Genomic DNA, 9,278 nt, shown 5'->3' on the forward strand with positions numbered 1-9,278 from the left:
CTCGCCGGGAACAATAAAACCCGTCCTCATAATTCCCCACATCGCCCAATTTCACCTCGCCGGGAACAATAAAACCCGTCCTCATAATTCTCACATCGCCAAATTTCACCTCGCCGGGAACAATAAAACCCGTCCTCATAATTCTCACATCGCCCAATTTCACCTCGCCGGGAACAATAAAACCCGTCCTCATAATTCTCACATCGTCCAATTTCACCTCGCCGGGAACAATAAAACCTGTCCTCATAATTCCCCACATCGCCCAATTTCACCTCGCCGGGAACAATAAAACCCGTCCTCATAATTCTCACATCGCCCAATTTCACCTCGCCGGGAACAATAAAACCCGTCCTCATAATTCTCCCGTCGCCCAATTTCACCTCGCCGGGAACAATAAAACCCGTCCTCATAATTCCCCACATCGCCCAATTTCACCTCGCCGGGAACAATAAAACCCGTCCTCATAATTCTCACATCGCCCAATTTCACCTCGCCGGGAACAATAAAACCCGTCCTCATATTTCCCCACATCGCCCAATTTCACCTCGCCCGGAACAATAAAACCCGACCTCATAATTCCCACATCGCCCAATTTCACCTCGCCGGGAACAATAAAACCCGTCCTCATAATTCCCCACATCGCCCAATTTCACCTCACCGGGAACAATAAAACCCGTACTCATAATTCCCCACATCGCCCAATTTCACCTCACGGGAACAATAAAACCCGTCCTCATAATTCCCCACATCGCCCAATTTCACCTCGCCGGGAACAATAAAACCCGTCCTCATAATTCCCCACATCGCACAATTTCACCTCGCCGGGAACAATAAAACCCGTCCTCATAATTCTCACATCGCCCAATTTCACCTCGCCGGGAACAATAAAACCCGTCCTCATAATTCTCACATCGCCCAATTTCACCTCGCCGGGAACAATAAAACCCGTCCTCATAATTCCCCACATCGCCCAATTTCACCTCGCCGGGAACAATAAAACCCGTCCTCATAATTCTCACATCGCCCAATTTCACCTCGCCGGGAACAATAAAACCCGTCCTTATAATTCCCCACATCGCCCAATTTCACCTCGCCGGGAACAATAAAACCCGTCCTCATAATTCCCCACATCGCCCAATTTCACCTCGCCGGGAACAATAAAACCCGTCCTCATAATTCTCACATCGCCCAATTTCACCTCGCCGGGAACAATAAAACCCGTCCTCATAATTCCCCACATCGCCCAATTTCACCTCGCCGGGAACAATAAAACCCGTCCTCATAATTCCCCACATCGCACAATTTCACCTCGCCGGGAACAATAAAACCCGACCTCATAATTCCCACATCGCCCAATTTCACCTCGCCGGGAACAATAAAACCCGTCCTCATAATTCTCACATCGCCCAATTTCACCTCGCCGGGAACAATAAAACCCGTCCTCATAATTCCCCACATCGCCCAATTTCACCTCGCCGGGAACAATAAAACCCGTCCTCATAATTCTCACATCGCCCAATTTCACCTCGCCGGGAACAATAAAACCCGTCCTCATAATTCCCCACATCGCCCAATTTCACCTCGCCGGGAACAATAAAACCCGTCCTCATAATTCCCCACATCGCACAATTTCACCTCGCCGGGAACAATAAAACCCGTCCTCATAATTCCCCACATCGCCCAATTTCACCTCGCCGGGAACAATAAAACCCGTCCTCATAATTCCCCACATCGCCCAATTTCACCTCACCGGGAACAATAAAACCCGTCCTCATAATTCTCACATCTCCCAATTTCACCTCACCGGGAACGGCAGAAAAGAATAAAACGCCCGGTCCCGATCTAATCGACATAATCGATAGTCTATATCGTGACTGACGGGTTCCATTCTGTGTGATACCGCACAGATGATTGCCTGCTACCCTAAAAAGGAATATTTTGTTGCCAACATCTGCATTTTTCGTCTGACAACGATTGTTCAAATGCAAACTCGCAGGTCACTGTCTTTTTCACGAATTTATCCGAGATAATACTTATAATTTCATATTTTATAGGGAATTAGAGAATCGTTCCTGTTATTGCTGATGAACTACATAGTTCAGAGAGATGGGGTAGAAAAAGAATAAAAGGTTGGGGAGATGAGTGGAGAGAGGAGGATAGGGTGGGGAGAGGTGTGGATTGAGGATGATAGGGTGGGGTGAGGGGTGGAGGATAGGGTGGGGAAGGGGGTGGAGAGCGGATAGGTGGGGAGAGAGGTGGAGACAGGAGGATAGGGTGGCGAGAGGAGTGGAGAGAGGAGGATAGGGTGGGGAGAGAGAGGTGGGGGAAGAGATGGGGAGAGAAGTGGGGACAGGGAGAGAGGGGACTGAGAGAGAGGCTGAGGGAGTGGGTAGTGGCTCTCGTCTCCTCTCCTCCTCTTTCTCCCCTCCCCTCCTCAATGTGACCCCTCCCTCTCTCCCCCTCCCCCGCAGAAAATGGTGGTGATCCGCGCCAACCAGCCCGCATCGCCAGACCTCGCCTCCATTTTCTCCGGCAAGCCAGCGCCCACTCCTGCCTTTGACGGGCCCCAGTGACGACTCGTCCCCCTACTCCACCGGACAGACTGAAGGATTCAGGCCGAGCGACCTGAGGCTCAGCCTGAAAGAGGAATCAAGGGCGGCTTTTTGAGACGGAGGGAGGAAGGAGGGGTAACGGTGCTAGCCACATTCCTCCCTGCAGGAACCCCCCAGTTCCGGCTCCCTTGTTACAAGTCGCCCTCTCCCACCCTCGGCATATTCCTGAAACACTCCGCTCGCTGTCCCCTCGGTCTCCGCTCTATCACCGCCCATCTCACCCTGATTGGTGGCCATTTTGTGATGGTTCCCATTGACAACAGCTCTCCCACCATTGTAGAATGGGGCAAACCCTTTTCCTCAACTACTCACTTCCCCTCCTGTTTATTCAACCTCAACTTCTCATCCCTCCTCTCCTTGGTGCCCACTCTCACATCTCTCCATTTAACCTTATGCCGATAACCATATTGTGACGGGGTCTGATCCTCCCTCCAGCACGAAGTGTCACTTCCTCACACACACAATCTTGTCACCCTCCTTCCCATACCATCACTTGCAAACTCCTTCCCTCCCTCCCCTAGCTGTCCTCTCCCCACCACCTCGATGCTCTGCATCGTATGCTGGTTGGCTGCCATTTTGCGATGCCAATATTTGCCTGTCCTCATCGCCCTCTCTCTCTCTGTTACCCAGTGAGTCACTCCCCTACTCACCCCTTCACTCCTGACACCCTTATATTTTCTCATGGGAAATTTCGCTCCCCCACCCGTACCCTTCCCTCCGTCGTTGAGTGAGTCACTCCCCTCTTCCTCCGTTGAGACACTCAACTTTCCATCTCATCAGACCTGACTGGTCCCGACCCCTCCTCCACTTTTCCCCCGATCACGCCCCCTTCTTGCAGCTCGTCTTATTTGCGAAGGAAACGTTCCCACTCATCCTTCCTCCACTATTGAAAAGTCACCCCCACACTCCCCATCCTTTTGCTCCCCACTCTCACCCGTCCTGTTACATCCCCTCCGTTCCCATCACATTCCCCTCCCTCCACGTCCCATTACTTCCCCCCACTCCCCGTCCCATCACTCCCCCTGCCTTCCTGTCTTTTCACACCTCCTCACCCCGTCTTTATCTTCTCCATGTCGGGCACCAGTTTGTGACAGGGAATTTCGCCCCTTTGCCTCCGTCCCCTATTGAGTCAGTGACTTCGCCACGCTCACTGTCTCATCAGTCCACTCCTCGTCCCATCACTCCTCTTCCTCCCAAACCCCTCACCCCTCCTCCCCAAAACCCACATGTATGTGTGAATATCCCACATGTATGTACATACGCGTATGTGTGAATATCTGAGATATATACATTAGTTTATTCAATGACAAAATTATTAGAATTAAAACATCTATACAATACAATACAACAATCTATGCAATACGCAAGAGTATATCAAACACAAATTAAAATACTGTTATTACAATCAATAACACAGTCGATCCCGGGATTGCATCCACGGGCACCGCATGTTCCTTCACCATAGATTCTGTGTGTGACAGTGGCCATTGTAAGTCAGTGTCGCATCCCCTCCATTCCCGCCGCTCACTTTAAACAAGGAATCACTAACCCTAAACTGCCCCGTCAAACATTTTAAGCGAAGCAGCGGACATTTTATGTCAGAGCGTCATTCTCTCCCAGCAGATCATTTTAATCGACCCATTACGCCCTCTCCCTTCACAATGTGCCATTGTCTCCGTTTCGGCCATTTTACCCGGTGCGTCTCACCCTCCCATTTGGCCATTTTACGTCTGTCCATCGCTCTCTCCTTGTCAGCCATTGTGACAAAGGAATCAGGGACTATTTCAGATCGGGCCGCCACGCCCTCTGATTTATAAGTGGGTTACTCCAGTCCTGGGGTCCATTTTCTCTCAGTAAATCCTTAGGTCCCTGGAGACCATTTTCGGTGTGCGCGTCACTCCCTCCACGGTGACAATGTTATGTCGGTGCGTCACTCTCTCCCTGGTGACAATTTTTTATTCTGGCTTTAATCCAGAATCCTATTTTTAATCTTCACAGAACTCCCTCCCTGGTGTTAATTTTCAATCAGTTCACAATCCCCACCCTGTCGGTCATCTTAATTCTGCCAGTCACTCCCAATCCCTTGTCAATGTGCCGCTCCCTCCTTGCCGACCATGAGAAACAAGGTGAGCGTCCATCGCCCCCTCCATGGCGCCCATTGTCACTCAGCCCTTCACTTTGTCCCCGGAGACCATTTTGAGTCCTGAGTAACGTCAGTGTTACAATGCCGTCAACGTCCACACGACCCTCGACTTTCAGTATAACTAATCAACCCGTCGGCGTTCTCGTCAAATTCCGTAAACACCGCCCTGAGTTCTGACAAACAGGGAATTCAGACGTCGCGACCAATTTCCAGGATCCCGGTCCCGTTAGAAATGAACAGGAGGAGTTCCAATGGGAGACAGACAGTGGGAGTGAATGGGAAGTGGTGCGTCCCGTTAAGAATGCCGATGGTGAGGATTGATGGGAAAGGGGGGCGTTTGATTCGGAAAAGGACGGCTTCCCATTTTCACAAAAGTTTCCTCATCTTCGATTTCATCCTGGGCTACTTCTCGAACCCAGAAATCAATAGTGTTTATTAATTGATAAGGTTCTAATATCCACCTGAACTTGGCTACCCGTTTACGCCCCCTCCCGCCCTCCATGCACCCTGCATCGCTCCCCGCCGTTCCACTTACTTCTCTCCGTCGCTTTCACCATCATCTACTGTGTGTGTGTGTCTGTGTGTGTGTGTGTGTGTGGTGTGCGCGTGGACCTCGAGAGTGTGTGATGGGACGGTGCGGAGGGAGATTCACAAAGTGTCTGACCCCGGGAGTGTGTGATGGGACGGTGTGGAGGGAGCTTCACTCTGTGTCTGACCCTGGGAGTGTGTGATGGGACGGTGCGGAGGGAGCTGGGACATCAGTGGACGCAAGTCTGATACAATTGTCCATTATAACTGGTTGCAGGGGACAGGAGGAGGTCAGTTAGTTAGTTAGCCAGCCAGGAAGGGGGTTGGTTGGAGATGAGATCCTGGACACCCAGACTCCGCCAGTCCGACCTCCCTCAGCCTGGAGCTGAGACGCTACTGTGTCAGTGTGAGGAGCTCCGACCCTCTGTTGCAGTGCACAGGGTGTGAGGGCAGCAGAAAAGCTCAAATAAAGCTCGAGTCTGGCACCAGGACAGGAAGTTACAGAGGTTTATTGATTTCTGTGACAAATGTAAATTAAACAATGTGTGAGCTGCTGACGTGCGGGAATAAATAAGCTGCTCCCGACTCACTCACAGTTAGACACAATTAACTGTCCGGCGACAACGATAACAGTTTGAATAATCAGTCCCGTTTCTCACCGTCACTCTGCATCGGGGAACCGATGATTATAAATTCACACTTCAGGGCCGTGTCCGAGATCGCTGCAGATCCAGGGTCACTGCCGAGGGATTTGTCAATTTAACATCATTATATCGGCCAGGCTGCCGAATGCACCGTCCTCAGCAAAGGGGGCAAAAGGATTCTCTCCCGGGATCATCCCCCCCCACCCCGGGACACCGGTGTCCCAGACTGAGCCCCGGACCCCGGGCTCTTCCTGTCCGGGTAATTCCCCGGGGTGTCACGTGGGAGTGTCTCGAACACGCACTTCCGGCGGAAGCTGCCACGCCGGACAACAGTCGGAAACAAGTCACTGCGGGACCGTTCCGAGCGACGCACACAACGCGAGGCCCGAGCTGGTTCCGTTAAAACCGTTGGGAATCAGCCCCGGCACGCGGCCGTTAAAGGTAAGGGCGGGAGTTAAGGGGGAGGGCGGGGAGTCGGCCAAATGTCCCCATACCGCGGGCGGGGATGTTCACACTCAGTCCGGGTCTGGGTTCCTCCAGAGATCTCAATTCCTTCCTCCCGGTCTCACTGATCCGATTCCCCTCGGGCGGGAATGTTCACACATTCAGATGTTCACAGGATCACTCTCAGTCCGGGTCTGATTTCCTCCAGAGACTCCAGTTCCTTCCTCCCGGTCTCACTGAACCGATTCCCCCACAGCCTGAAACAGATGGGAGAATAAAGATGAAATAAACAGATCACACAACAGTGTCAGTAACGGGACCGGGGTTAATGTTTCAACAACACTCACAGACAAATATCACCAGAAAACCCGCGGATCCGCTGATATTTTATCACATTGAACATTAACACAAACACTCACCAGATCCACTCCAGACTCGGGAGGGTCAGTATGAGGCGGCGGAGACCGGGGACAGATAGGTCTATCAGCGAGTTTTCACCCAGGCCCAGCCAAGTCAGTGATGGGTTTGTACTGAGAGCGGAGGCGAGATCCTCGGCCCCAGAATCTGTGAGACCGACATTGTTCAGCCTGGAGATGAGAGAGAGTGAGGGTGAAGGACACAGAGAGACAGGAGATGGTACAAATCCCCAGTGTTTATCAGTAACACAATTACTGATCACATTAATGTTCAGTGTCAGACACCCAGTGACTGTAAACACAATCTCCCACAGTCTGGTACTTACCCCAGTTTCTGTATTTTACACTCTGGGATCCTCAGAGCCTCAGACACCAGTTTCACTCCTGAATCTCCCAGTTTATTATTACTCAGGTACAGCTCCGTCAGTGATGGGTTTGTACTGAGAGCGGAGACGAGATCCTCGGCACCAGAATCTGTGAGACCGACACGGTTCAGCCTGGAGATGAGAGAGAGTGAGGGTGAAGGACACAGAGAGACAGGAGATGGTACAAATCCCCAGTGTTTATCAGTAACACAATTACTGATCACATTAATGTTCAGTGTCAGACACCCAGTGACTGTAAACACAATCTCCCACAGTCTGGTACTTACCCCAGTTTCTGTATTTTACACTCTGGGATCCTCAGAGCCTCAGACACCAGTTTCACTCCTGAATCTCCCAGTTTATTATTACTCAGGTACAGCTCCGTCAGTGATGGGTTTGTACTGAGAGCGGAGACGAGATCCTCGGCACCAGAATCTGTGAGACCGACACGGTTGAGCCTGGAGATGAGAGAGAGTCAGTGAGGGTGAAGGACACAGAGAGACAGGAGACGGTACAAATCCCCAGTGTTTATCAGTAACACAATTACTGATTTTTTTCTTCAGCACGACTGCGCAAGTCGGCCAGTGAGAACAGCGAGAAGAGTTTAAAAGAAAGACAGATTTACAGAGTGAGCGTCAGAGGAGCGGGAGACAGAGTAGGAAGGCTTTGGCTCAACGGGGCTTCGGTGATAAAGGGTCGAGGCGAGGTAGGTTATCTGTTTACAATACAGACAGAGAGTATGTGTGTGAGGCTGGGTTTCTGTGCTCGCTGTCAGATGTGGGAGATCCTGGAGACTCTCAGCCTCCTGGACGGCAACATCTGCACCGGGTGTGTAGAGCTGCAGCTCCTTAGGGACCGAGTTAGGGAACTGGAGATGCAGCTCGATGACCTTCGTCTGGTCAGGGAGGGTGAGGAGGTGATAGAGAGGAGTTACAGGCAGGTGGTCACACCGGGGCCACGGGAGACTGAGGAACTGGGTCACAGTCAGGAGGGAAGGGCAAGAAGCAGGTACTAGAGAGTACCCCTGTGGTTGTACCCCTTGACAATAAGTACTCCTTTTCGAGTACTGCCGGAGTGGGTGGCCTAGGGGTTGGGGAACATCAGTGTCAGTGTCTCTGGCACAGAGTCTGGCCCTGTGGCTCAGAAGGGTGAGGAAAGGAAGAGGGAGGCAGCAGAGATAGGGGACTATAGTTAGGGGGTCAGACAGACGATCCTGTGGACACAGCAAAGAAACTCGGATGGTAGTTTGCCTCCCAGGTGCCAGGGTCCGGGATGTTCCTGATCATGTCCAAGATATCGTGCAGTGGGTGGGAGAACAGCCAGAGATCATGGTACATATTGGTACCAGTGACATAGGTAGGAAAAGGGAAGAGGTCCTGAAAACAGATTACAGGGAGTTAGGAAGGAAGTTGAGAAGCAGGACCTGAAAGGTAGTGATCTCGGAATTACTGCCTGTGCCACGTGACAGTGAGAATAAGATTGAGATGAGGTGGAGAATAAACGCGTGACTGGGGAATTGGGCGGGGGCAGGGATTCTGGATCATTGGGACCTCTTTTGGAGCAGGTGTGACCTGCACAAAAATGATGGGTTGCACTTGAATCCCGGGGGACCAATATCCTGGCCGCAAGGTTTGCTAAGGCTACTGGAGAGAGTTTAAACTAGAATTGCTGGGGGGAGGGAACCAAATTGATGTGATGGAGGAGAGGAAGGTCGGCTCACAAATAGAGAGAATTTGGAGACAGTGCGAAAGGGAGGATACGCAGGTGATAGAGAAGGGAGACACTCAGTCCGATGGTTTGAGATGTGTCTATTTTAATGCAAGGAGTATGATGAATAAAATAAATGATTGTCTGTGTCTGAGTGAGTCTCTGTGGGTGGAAGTTAGGACCAGGAAGGGGTCAATAACTCTACTGGGTGTTTTGTATCGACCATCCAACAGTAACAGGGACATCGAGGAGCAGATAGGGAGACAGATTCTGGAAAGGAGTAACAATAACAGGGTTGTTGAGATGTGAGATTTTAATTTCCCAGTTATTGATTGGCATCTCCCTAGACTGAGGGGTGTAGATGGGGTGGAGTTTGTTGTTGACACAATATGTAGATAAGCCTACCAGAGGGGAGGCTG

At 51.2% G+C, this 9,278-nt stretch overlaps 1 long non-coding RNA gene across 1 annotated transcript; it reads right to left on the reverse strand.

The window, feature by feature from the left end:
• Positions 1-6,361: 6,361 nt before the first annotated feature.
• On the reverse strand, positions 6,362-7,586 carry LOC132388844 (uncharacterized). Its single transcript, XR_009510356.1, has 4 exons — positions 7,440-7,586; positions 7,114-7,284; positions 6,791-6,958; positions 6,362-6,628 (listed from the first exon to the last, which is right to left on the reverse strand). It is a non-coding gene; the product is annotated as an uncharacterized LOC132388844 (long non-coding RNA).
• Between the last annotated feature and the right edge of the window lie 1,692 nt (positions 7,587-9,278).

This window comes from Hypanus sabinus, unplaced genomic scaffold (assembly GCF_030144855.1).
Source record: "Hypanus sabinus isolate sHypSab1 unplaced genomic scaffold, sHypSab1.hap1 scaffold_423, whole genome shotgun sequence".
Taxonomy (NCBI): domain Eukaryota; kingdom Metazoa; phylum Chordata; class Chondrichthyes; order Myliobatiformes; family Dasyatidae; genus Hypanus; species Hypanus sabinus.